At 41.6% G+C, this 12,995-nt stretch overlaps 1 long non-coding RNA gene across 1 annotated transcript; it reads left to right on the top strand.

Moving 5' to 3' along the window:
• Positions 1–4,376: 4,376 nt before the first annotated feature.
• LOC149982592 (uncharacterized) lies at positions 4,377–12,757 on the top strand. The gene is made up of 4 exons (XR_016497316.1): positions 4,377–5,040; positions 7,978–8,097; positions 12,256–12,452; positions 12,561–12,757. It is a non-coding gene; the product is annotated as an uncharacterized LOC149982592 (long non-coding RNA).
• Positions 12,758–12,995: the final 238 nt, after the last annotated feature.

Genomic DNA, 12,995 nt, shown 5'->3' with positions numbered 1-12,995 from the left:
TCCTGCAGGCTCATCCTGACATGACCCTCCAGCATGGCAATGCCACCAGCCATACTGCTCGTTCTGTGCGTGACAGGAATGTCAGTGTTCTGCCATGGCCAGCGAAGAGCCTGGATCTCAATCCCATTACGCACGTCTGGGACCTGTTGGATTGGAGGGTGAGGGCCAGGGCCATTCCCCCCAGAAATGTCCAGGAACTTGCAGGTGCCTTGGGGGAAGAGTGGGGTAACATCTCACGGCAAGAACTGACACATCTGGTGCAGTCCATGAGGAGGAGATGCACTGCAGTATGTAGTGGACATTTCCTGTATTACCAAATCATGAGAGCAAACCACACACAAGTCAGAGTTATCATAAAGTCCATCTTTAATTATATGAGCTCCATCACAACCCTGTGACTCTCAGATCAATTCAGTGTCTATACATTAATTCTCTGATAGTGCTTACACATTGCAACTGAGATCCTTTATAGCAAAGACACACATAGCCAAACAGCATTGGCTATAAATTATCGTTCAGCTTTGTCTCCTAAACTATGTTCTTATCTCGCTCTTGGTACCACTCAGGACCAACACCATTACCTCACCCAATGGCATATATCAAATACACCCCCTCCTGGACAAGATCACAGAGAGGAGAGTGACTCTCTAGGTCAAGATAAGGGCAACCTCAGAGGGAACATAGAATGGTTCAAGACTTTTCCCATCCTCCTCTCCCCGATGGGAAAAGTAGGGAGCACACAGACATTGTGAAGCCAAGAGATAATTGGTTCCCCCTCAATCATCCCTTCACATGGTTTAAAAGATACGTTTACATATGAAGACAAGCTTGACCTCTCCCCTTTCTTTGGCCCAAGTAACTGAACCCTGACAGAGAACAGATAACTGCAAACGGCCAACAATATAGTACAACAAAATACATTCTAAATGACAAGTATCTCACAAGCATATTATGAAAATAAAACATCTTATCTATGTTACCCAACTAATTCTGATTCTGCTACGACAAGTACTTAATGCAGCTGGTGGCCACACCAGATACTGACTGTTACTTTTCATTTTGACCCCGCCTTTGTTCAGGGACACATTATTAAATTTCTGTTAATCACATGTCTGTGGAACTTGTTCAGTTTATATCTCAGTTGTTGAATCTTTTTATGTTCATACAAATATTTACACATGTTAAGTTTGTAGAAAATAAACACAGTTGACAGTGAGAGGACGTTTATTTTTTGCTGAGTTTACATACATGTTTAAAAAGGCACACATAGCCTACATACACACAAACTATCTAGGTCAAATAGGGGAGAGACGTTGTGCCACGGGGTGTGGCTTTATCTGTTTTTTGAAACCAGGTTTGTTGTTTATTTGAGCAATATGAGATGGAAGGAAGTTCCATGCAATAAGGACTCTATATAATACTGTATGTTTTCTTGAATTTGTTCTGGATTTGGGGACTATGAAAAGACCCCTGGTGGCATGTCTGGTGGGATAAGTGTGTGTGTCAGAGCTGTGTGTATGTTGAGTATGCAAACAATTTGGGATTTTCAGCATGTTAATGTTTCTTACAAAAAGAAGAAGTGATGCAGACAGTCTCTCCTCAGCTCTTAGCCAAGAGAGACTGGCATGCATAGCATTTATATTAGCCCTCTGATTACAATGAAGATCAAAATGTGCTGCTCTGTTCTGGGCCAGCTGCAGCTTAACTAGGTATTTCCTTGCAGCACTGGACCACACGACTGGACAATAATCAAGATTAGACAAAACTAGAGCCTGCAGAACTTGCTTTTTGGAGTATGGAGTCAAAAAAGCAGAGCATCTCTTTTTTTAATTTTATTTATTTTTTTGAATTTTACCCCTTTTTCCCCCCAATTTCGTGGTATCCAATTGTTGTAGTAGCTACTATCTTGTCTCATTGCTACAACTCCCATACGGGCTCGGGAGAGACGAAGGCTGAATGTCATGCGTCCTCCGATACACAACCCAACCAGCCGTACTGCTTCTTAACACAGCGCGCATCCAACCCGGAAGCCAGCCGCACCAATGTGTCGGAGGCTACACCGTGCCCCTGGCAACCTTGGCTGCTGCCCGGCCCGCCACAGGAGTCGCTGGTGCGCGATGAGACAAGGAGATCCCTACCGACCAATCCCTCCCTAACCCGGACGACGCTAGGCCAATTGTGCGTCGCCCCACGGACCTCCCGGTCACGGCCGGTTACGACAGAGCCTGGGCGCGAACCCAGGGACTCTGATGGCACAGCTGGCGCTGCAGTACAGCGCCCTTAACCACTGCGCCACCCGGGAGGCAGCATCTCTTTTTTTACAGCTAGACATCTCCCCATCTTTGCAACCATTGAATCTATCTGTTTAGACCACAACAGCTTACAATCTAAGGTAATGGCAAGTCATTTAGTCTCCTCAACTTGTTCAACAGCCACACCAGATTCAGCTGAAGTCATTTAAGGAAGGATTTGTATCAAATACAATGTTCTTAGTTTTAGAGATGTTCAGGACCAGTTTATTACTGGCCACCCATTCTAAAACAGACTGCAACTCTTTGTTAAGGGTTTCAGTGACCTCAATAGCTGTGGTTGCTGATACGTATATGGTTGAATCATCAGCATACATGGACACACATGCTTTGTTTAATGCCAGTGGCAGGTCATTGTTAAAAATAGAAAAGAATATAGAGCCTAGAGAGCTGTCTTGCGTTACACCACGCTTTACATGTTCGACATTAGAGACGCCTCCGTTAAAGAAAATCCTTTGAGTTCTATTAGATAGATTGCTCTGAATCCACGATATGGCAGAGGTTGAAAAGCCATAGCACTTAAGTTTTTTCAACAACAGGTTATGGTCAATAATATCAAAGGCTGCACTGAAATCTAACAGTACAGCTTCCACAATCTTCTTATTATCAATTTCTTTCAAGCAATCATTAGTAATTAGTGTCAGTGCAGTACACGTTGAGTGCCCTTCTCTATAAGCATGCTGAATGTCTGTTGTTAATTTGTTTACAGAGAAATAGCATTGTATTTGGTCAAACACAATTTTTTCCAACAGTTTGCTAAGAGCTGGCAGCAAGCTTATAGGTCTGCTGTTAGAACCAGTAAAGGCCGCTTTACCACTGTTGTGTAGCGGAATTACTTTGGCTTCCCTCCAGGCCCGAGGACAAAGACTTTCCTCTAGACTCAGATTTAAGATATGACAGATAGGAGTGGCTATAGAGTCAGCTACCATCCTCAATAGCTTTCTATCTAACTTGTCAATACCAGGAGGTTTGTCATTATTGATCGTTAACAATAATTTTTCCACCTCTCCCACACTAACTACACAAAATTCAAACTTGCACTGCTTTTCTTTCATTATTTGTTTTTTTATACATAAATATAATTGCTCACTGTTTGTCATGGGCATTTCCTGCCTAAGTTTGCCCACTTTGTCAATTAAATAATCATTAAAATAATTGGCAACATCAAATGGTTTTGTGATGAATAAGCCATCTGATTCGATGAAAGATGGAGTTGATTTGTCTTCCTGCCCATAATTTAATTTAAAGTACTCCAAAGTTTTTTTCAATCATTCTTTGTATCATTCATCTTGGCTTCATAACAACGTTTATTTTTATTTTTGTTGAGTTTAGTCACATAATTTCTCAATTTGCAGTAAGCCAGATGTAAGTCAGATGTACAGCCAGACTTATTAGCCACTCTTTCTGCCCCATCTCTTTCAAGCATGTGTTTTTCAATTCCTCATCAATCTAACAGTCAGTTTCTTAACAAGTGCATGTTTATCAATAATTGGAAGAAGCAATTTCATAAATTCATCAAGTGCAGCGTCTGGATGCTCCCCATTAATCACATCAGACCAACAAATATTTGTAACATCATCCACATAAGAGCTACAAATAATTATTCTAAAAATCTAGGAAAGATTAACGGGAGGTATTTATCAACATAGGTTAAGGATAATAACGGTAGAAAGCACACACACATAGAAGGTAAATAGCACATACACATAGATTGTGAGAATAAACATAACAACAATAATAGGCAGAGAAGCAAAGGAAAGAAGGGCTCGACACCGCTCATGTTTGCCTGGCTGAAGCTAGAAAAAAGAGTGAAGGGGGCCAAGAAAAAGGGAGCTACTAAGGAGGAAGGATTAGGTAGCCAGGAGCAGACAGAGAGGACTCCCTCGTCTCCCACAGAGACATCACCTAAACCCAAATTATACCCCTCCCTGGCAGACCAGGGGGAGAGGGAAAATCCAGACGACGAGGTGGTGGTGATGAAACGGAGGCAGCCACATCAGGTGCTGCCCGTCCCGTACCCCCTCCCCCTTATGATGGTCCTCAGGGAGGAAGAGAGGAAGAGGCACAGAAAGGAGTACAGGGTTTAGTTACCTTATTGAGAAAGTGGATAGAGGTAGAAAAGGGTGGAGGTGAGAAAAGATAAAGAACTCTGAAGAGAGAAGACAGAGTGGGACCTAAATGTTACAACTGTAGCAAGCCAGCACATTTGGCTAAGGAGTGTGAGGAACCATGCATGCACTGTGATAAGGTGGGCCACAATCACCGAGACTGTAGAAAGAAAAGGGACAGAAAGGATAGGAGAGAGAGTCAAAGGCAAGAACAGAGAGAAAAAGATCAGGCGCCTACAGACTCAGAGGAGGAATAGAAAAGAAAGGAGATCAGTACCTAATAGTAACTATCGGGTTAATTGTAGATAAGCTTAAAGGAGGCTTCAATGAAAAGAAAAGTAAGAAAGAACAGACAGGAATAGAATATTTGATCACCACTCTTGGGGAAAGAGCAGGAAAGTTTTTATACAGAAGGGGAAAAACAGAGAAACGCAATGACAGGGGTGTTTTAATTGTGATAAAACAGGACATTTCGCCAGGGACTAAAAACACCCTGCAAATACAGTAACAAAGTAGGACACCATTACCGAAACTGCAGACATAAGGGAGAGAAGAACAATAGGCGCCCACAGCCCGATTCAGAGGAGGAAGAAGAAGAAGATGAGGCGTGACTAGATCTAGAGGTAAGGCAGACCGTTGTTTGAGTAGGGGTTATATTTTTGCCTAATGGTAAGAAGAGGAGAGTTGGTTGTGGGCGCTAGGCTATATTTGGCTGTAAGGGATTCAGGTCTGAATAGTTGAATCGTAAAAGTTTTGTGATAGTTTCTTGTTATTGATTCTTGGTCTGATTGTTTAGGTAACACCAGTGAATTGGAACAGAAAGTTAATGTATTCTAACATTATAATCTGTTTCCATTACGTGGAACAATGTCAGGTCAGTAAAGTGAATTGCAGGTTGAGTTAATTTTATTTTACAGGGACAGTGCACATTAATCACAGTCGTGTGTCTAATGGCAGGGTATTCCTATCAAGCATTTTGAGGGACTGTTTGTAGACAGACTGAATGGGTTTTAATGTTGGAAAGCAAGCTTGTGCCAAACTAGTCAAGTAGTATATTAAGTAGGGGATTTCATAGATTTGAAGTACGGTATTGTATCCAAGCGTATGTTCAATCAAGTACATATAACCATTGAGGAAGTTTAAAACTAATGATTGGAGGGAGTACAATGGAATTATCATTATTATTAGGTTTTGTTTGTAGTCAACGGTTGGGTTTCTGAATCGGTGTAGTATAATGACATGCTGACCAAGTGGGTGTGGGGGTTTTTTTCTGGGAAAAGGAGTGCTTCACTGTCTTTCTTTGGAATGTTTTCTGGGGCTGTAATCTTGAAGGGAGCGAGTGATATAGAGGCATATTTCTACCAAATTGAAAAGGCCTGGAAAGGTTTTGTTTGTTTTTAACCTAGGGGTTTGAGATATCCATTTTTCCTAGAGCCACGATATCTTGAAGGGGTACACACACACACTAAACACGTGAATTAAACACGTGAATTCATTAGAGAAGGGAATGTTCTGATGTTAAGTATTTAGGACATATTCTGAGCCAACAGGACAGGTACATGCTGTGATGATTCAGGATCATTGAGAGTAATCGAGATAAACTTTATCAACTAGGTAATAATCTTAGAGATTACTACCATAGACGTGAATTTTTCAAAAAATCCATGAGTGCAGACGGGGAGACAGTGAGACATTTAGTCAATATTTGGAAACAACCCATATTTGATACTGACTGTTATAAGAAAGAGCGACAGACAGATAGTAGAAGAGGCAGATGGAGAAGGGCTCCCCCGCCCTATGCTGAGCCCTAAGGTGACCTTGATGGTTTGGGAGTATTAGGAGGAGGAGTGGGGGGGGGGGGGGGGGGGGGAAGGAAGTTAGCAAGATAGAGAGAGAGCAGAAGGAATTTGAGGAGAATGAGAGGGAGAGACTGGGAGTGAGGAGCAGGAGACCTGGAGCGTTACGAAGGTTAAAATCTCATAATAAGCCAGGATTGAGAGAAGATAGAAGTGACACAGAATAGTTTGATGACGATGAGAAGATACCCCAATTCCCACTCATAACCTTACTCAACCCCAGAGCTGGGGACGGAACATAACCAGACACAATAGAAGTCTATAGGGCATGGACACAGAGGGATGTAGCGAGGGCATTAGAAGAAGTTGCACATCCTAAGACAGGAATAGAGGGATTCAGAAGAGATTTTGGTTCGCTTAGCTTTAGGATATTAATTAATGGAGAGACTGTCAGCTCCATTGGTTTTTAAAATATGAAAAGTTAGGTGAGGAGGCAGGTATTTTAGTTTATATTTTAAGGGTAGGGTTATTAAATTCGCTAGGAAGAGATATGATGATTTTGTTGGAAGTAGTTGTTATCCTAACTAAAAGCGGAATGAAAGCTTAGTTGGTTTCAGGAACTAAAGTGTTAGACACTGAACCATTGCCCAGAAATTATTCGGCACAGCAGGCCAAAATAGTAGCATTGACTAGAGCCTGCGAAATAAGAAAGGAGAGAAAGGTTACTATTTACATAGACAGCACATATGCATTTAAAACCATACGAAGCAGCACAGATAAATCTTAAAAGTAGATAAGACACTTGACAGAGAATTGTTACAGGATAGCCAAGAACGAACGCCCCAGGGAGAATTGGACATGTGGAAAATGAAAGGGGCGATCCTACAAGATAATGTCAGACATAAGGAGAATTTACTAATCTTACCTAAGTCATTTTTAGATATGCAGCAATATTGACACATGGGCAGAGCCATGTGCCAACAGGGAGGAAGGATGGTAGAGCAGGTTATGAAACACCAGGTGGCAGAGCAGGTTAGGAAACACCAGGTGGTAGAGCAGGTTAGGAAACACCAGGTGGTAGAGCAGGTTAGGAAACACCAGGTGGTAGAGCAGGTTATGAAACACCAGGTGGTAGAGCAGGTTAGGAAACACCAGGTGGTAGAGCAGGTTAGGAAACACCAGGTGGTAGAGCAGGTTAGGAAACACCAGGTGGTAGAGCAGGTTATGAAACACCAGGTGGTAGAGCAGGTTAGGAAACACCAGGTGGTAGAGCAGGTTAGGAAACACCAGGTGGTAGAACAGGTTAGGAAACACCAGGTGCTAGAACAGGTTATGAAACACCAGGTGGTAGTGCAGGTTAGGAAACACTGCAGGTTAGGAAAGACTTAGTGGCCTAGAGGATAACTACTTTTAAAAAAAAAGAATATCCACTCCAACATTTGGAAATGGACTTCATTGAACTATTCCGAAGTGAGGGAAAGAAGGGGTGTTTAACAATAATATACACGTATATTAAAGGGGTAGAAGCCTCCCCAACTTACTTGATGGACATGATTATGATAGTTAAAATATTAGGTCAAGATATTATCCCTAGAGTTGGTTTACTAGGATCTATTTCTTTAAATAATGGATGACATTCTAGCTAATCAGGTAGAACAAATAGAATGCCAGAATTAGGGACCAGAACAGGTAGATATAGAAGTTGAAGATATACTAGCAGAACACATGAAAATACTGTTTGTTAACCAAACCTGTATGTCCAAGATTTTGTGTCAAACAGGTGAATTACAGGAGAAGACCCATACCAGGTTCTGAAAAACCACCGCCTTTGCCATTAGAATAGCTGAGAGAGTCACTTGGGTCCATGTTACCCACTGCAAGAAGGTATGTACACATATGAGCATGGTGGATCACACACAGAGTTAGGAGAAGAACCGAGTACCAACAGGGTCCAGGGGTTACCTCATTAACGAAGATTTCCTATCCCGACCGTTCATCACTGTGGGTGATCCTAGAAGTGTGAGTATAGGGTGGTACCTAGCAGACCGACTAAGGACAGGAGAGGGTTGGCGGTTTTTGGGAAGAGTAGGGGCTCTGAGCTACATCACAGTCTTGGTAACCTTTCTGATACATCCAGATCCACCACCTTCCGGTACTAATTATATGACGCCGTTGTCATTGATAAGAAGTAATAGATAAACTATATAATACAGTGACTTACAGAGTAAGGAGTCAAAGAAGATCAAGATGTAGGATTTAAGGTAAACATTAAACAATTCCCTTGGAAAGCATATAACTTTATAGGGATTGGGTTGGTCAGATTGAAGTACTTGGCCGACACACCTCGGTTCACTTTAACTCCTGATGAGTACCAGTGTTGTAGATACAAGAATGGCACCAAGAACTCAGATGATTTTAATGGCTGAAAGGTAATCGTTAATGTGGCTGACTTTCTTCTTAATTCTTAACCTCACAGCACCTATAACTGATGTAGGGTGGGCACGGACCAGCAAAGGATGCATACGACAGAAACTACCAAAAAGGGTGGTTAGGAACTTGCGCCCCGGGGTTATTGGTCCAACTAGTTTGTGTTAGTCATCAGAGGCCAGTTAAAGGAGGCTAAAGTAGGCACAGGAGGAGTCTAGATGGATGCTATTGGCATCCTCAGGGAAGTTCCAGATGAATCAAATAGGTGAAGGCTTTACCACTACCTTATTTTGGTGGTTGACAATAAATACAAATGTGGATTGGATTAATGACATCTATTATAATCAACAGGGTTCTCTGACCAATTATCCGCCACCTCCCTCATGACCTGGTAAAATAGACTGACTCTCGATATGTTATTGGCAGTAAAGGGCGGGGTATGTAGAAGGATTGGTGTTCATTGCTGTACGTTTATTTTTTAATTACACAGCTCCAAATGGATCAGTGACCAAGGCACTGGCAGGTTTTACCATTGTCGTGTCTTTGGCTATGCCGGATTAATTCTTAAAACATGCAATTCTATAAAATAATTTCTCCGTAATTAATATCACCTTACTGAGCTAATCATGTAAATGTAATTAACTAGAGAGTCGGGCACCACGAAATAATATTTATAGAGCTGTTATCTTCCGAATAAACTCTTAAAGATCTTGTAATATTTTACATCAATAGCAGTCAATATCAATCGTCATCTTACTTCAGTCTCATAATCTGAAAGTTGTAAATTCTTGGTTATCTGCAAGAACCCTGGCTAACAAGTTGAATCAGCAATACAAAATTGGGTTTAATTATTTATTTACTAAATACCTAACTAATCACACAGAATTCACATACACAAAGAATGAATTATACCTGGATAATTCTTTACGTCATAGGAAAACGTCCCTAGTGGGTGGAACAGATATGACAGCTTGTTACACAAAGGAAAAGGGGCTGGGTTGAGTGAAAGAGCGGGAAGACAGGAACAAAGGCGAAGCTGTGTTATCGTAAATACAGTATCTTATGCATTCTAAATTACTGCCCATTTGGAAAAGGAAAATGCAATACATTTTTACTCTGAGCTTCAGTAGGTTGGTGGTAGATGGAAGACCATGCCAAACCGAGTCCTCTGTCCTTTGAAGAATGTCTCTGGTGGTCACTTGGATAAGTTGTAGTAACGTCATTGTGTGGTAGATGGGATACTCTGTCTGTTCCTTCCTAACCTGCGTTTGCAGCTGCGGTCGCTAACTCAACGGCTAGGAGGTATCACTTCTGTCGTGAATAAGAGTTCAAAGTTCATACCATTCGCAACCAAAGTTCATACTGATGTTGGCTTCGTTCTGTAGTTTTATCTGAACCATTCTGACATATTTTTTTTTACCTTTATTTAACTAGGCAAGTCAGTTAAGAACAAATTCTTATTTTCAATGACGGCCTAGGAACAGTGGGTTAACTGCCTGTTCAGGGGCAGAACGACAGATTTGTACCTTGATTTGTACCTTGTCAGCTCGGGGGTTTGAACTTGCAACCTTCCGGTTACTAGTCCAACGCTCTAACCACACCCTGACGTCCCAGCCCCATAGGATCGTCATCCTGCCTCATCAGAACAGGAAGTTCTATTGTCGTCAAGGCTTTATATAGGAAGGTAGAAAAGGGGTGTGGTTCATAGTTTACAACCTCTGTCTCTTCACGTGGGTGGGCCACTGAGTGAGCAGCAATATCTTATGAAAACCCACATCTCACATTTTAGAAGCTAAAACCACATTTAATCCAATCACAAATAATTTCATATTCAAACATTTAAATTGAACAACAATTCCATGTGAATCCGATAACTACAATGTGCAGACTTTCCACTGTAGAGTTTGTCATCTTATCATTGATGAGAATGTCTCAGATGACAACCGAACTGACATCATATTCATTAAGTACCACCGCATATGTTCAATTGTTCAGATTACCAGAATATAGTTCATTTCCCCCCACATTCTGACGTTAACCAAGGGTTTTGCAAATGTAACCTCAATAGGGTAGAGAGAGGAAAAAGGGGGGAAGAGGTATTTATGACTGTCTTAAACCTACCCCCCAGGCCAACATCATGACACCACATTAGCTCATGAGTTAGCAGAGAACTCTGGGGTAGATATTTCCCTGACAGGGTGGTTTGACAGTATGTTTGGGAAATGGAAAAATGTCATAATCAATGTGTTGTGCGCAACTTTCACCTGTATGCGTGTTTTGGTTCTGTGTGGATGTTGTTTTGTCCCATGTGTGAGAGGTTTAATCACCAGAACTCTAGAGTGATCGATGACGCAACAGATGGTGAGATATGGGCCGATTCCGAGCTCCGACCAGTGGGATGACGAATACAGGCTTCCAGGCCTAGGAGATGGATCCGTTTCTTTTAACTACGAAGAGCCAATGTTAGATGAGACTATTTTCAATGTTTAGACAAGACTGAGTTAAGAGTTATGATTGGATATAGGCTTGGAACAGTCATTGATGAGTAATCGAATGTAAATACATGTATTGGTTTGGTTTATTCTTGTATAACATTTTTGTTTCCATATAGTGTTTGATGTATCAGTGTGTATTATTTAGTCATTAAGGGTGGATTGATAAGGGAATTATTAATTATTATTAAACCCATGGTTTTACAGATCTCGGGGATTGGTCAGAGCTATTGATTGTCAGTTATTATCATTGGGATTGAAAATTCTCTTGACAATACAGCAACTCCTCCCCCATAAGCATTTATGTCTCTTCTATAAATGTTATATCCTTGTATTGCTACTGATGTATCATCAACTTAATTATCTAAGTCTCAGAAATGGCTAATATATGAATGTTATCTGATGTTAGCAAGTTATTGATTTCATTAACCGTATTTCTAAGGCTACATATATTAATATGGGCTATTTTCAGCCCTTTCCTGGGTGGCTTATCAGAGATATACATAATATTGAAAAGAGCAGACAAAGCAAGAGAAAAAAAAATACATTCAGCAGTCCATTAATCAATTGGTGTGTGTGTGTGTGTGTATGTATGTGTGTGTGTGTGCGTGCATGCGTGCTGCGGAGTTGAGGCTATGAACCCATAGGCTTGGCTCTCTCATCCCTTCCAGGCTTCTGGGAGGGAGGGTGGACAATGAGCCTGTCGTAGCGGATGTAGTCCTCGTTGAGGAAGATATACGTCCCTCTCAAGTTCTTGGCTCTTTCCAGAACAGCTACTATGTCCTTGAACCTCAGGAACTTGACCACTATCGGCTTGGGCCCATCATCTAGGCCGGTGGTGGGTTTTCCAGTCCTGTGGGCGCGCTCTACCTCAATCTTCCTGTGGTCCATCTTCAGTTTGGGGCAGCAGGTAGCCTACTGGTTAGTGTTGGACTAGTAACCAAAAGGTTGCAAGATCAAATCCCTGAGCCGACAAGGGAAAAATCTGTTGCTCTGCCCCTGAACAAGGCAGTTAACCAGTTAGCATAGGCCGTCATTGAAAATAAGAATTTGTTCTTAACTGACATTGCTAGTAAAATAAATAAAACATTTTCTGAGATAATTTCCCTCACTTTGTCCTCAGACTCAATTCAGGTCTCGTGGAGATTCTGCAATTCCATCCACAACCATGTTGTTTCACCTTGATTGCCCCTCGAGATCTCTCATTGTTATCATGGATTCAGACAGAACTGATGTCATCTTGCCGTTCTGTTTCAACTTGTCGAGCTGACACTGGGAGAACTGCAAACTGTTCTTCAGGTCCTGGACCTCTCTGGTCAGGTCGTCCATTCTTTTATTAGTAGAATCCACGAGTATTTGAACAAAACACTTGAAACTATTTTCTTGTTGTAACAACTGCTTATAGGTCTCTTTATGTTCATTTAAAAGGTTGTCGATGAAAACCTGCTCCAGAGTACTCAGGACCAGACTGGGGCAAAGTTTTACCTTCCAACAGGACAATGACCCTAAGCACACAGCCAAGACAAAACAGGAGTGGCTTCGGGACAAGTCTCTGAATGTCCTTGAGTGGCTCAGCCAGAGTCTGGACTTGAACATCTCTGGAGAGCACTGAAAATAGCTGTGCAGCAATGTTCCCCACCCAACCTGAGAGATTGAGAGGATCTGCAGAGAAGTATGAGAGAAACTGCCCAAATACAAGTGTCAAGCTAGTAGCGTCATACCAAAGAAGACTTAAGCAGTAATCGTTGCCAAAGGTGCTTCAACAAAGCACTGAGGGTCTGAATACTTTAAATTGACATTTTTGTATAAATTTGCACAAAAAATATCTAAGAACCTGTTTTGCTTTGTCATTGTGGTGTATTG

Source organism: Oncorhynchus mykiss, chromosome 7 (assembly GCF_057628025.1).
Source record: "Oncorhynchus mykiss isolate SJ-2025 chromosome 7, ASM5762802v1, whole genome shotgun sequence".
Taxonomy (NCBI): domain Eukaryota; kingdom Metazoa; phylum Chordata; class Actinopteri; order Salmoniformes; family Salmonidae; genus Oncorhynchus; species Oncorhynchus mykiss.
This window is presented reverse-complemented; position numbering and strand designations above follow the sequence as displayed.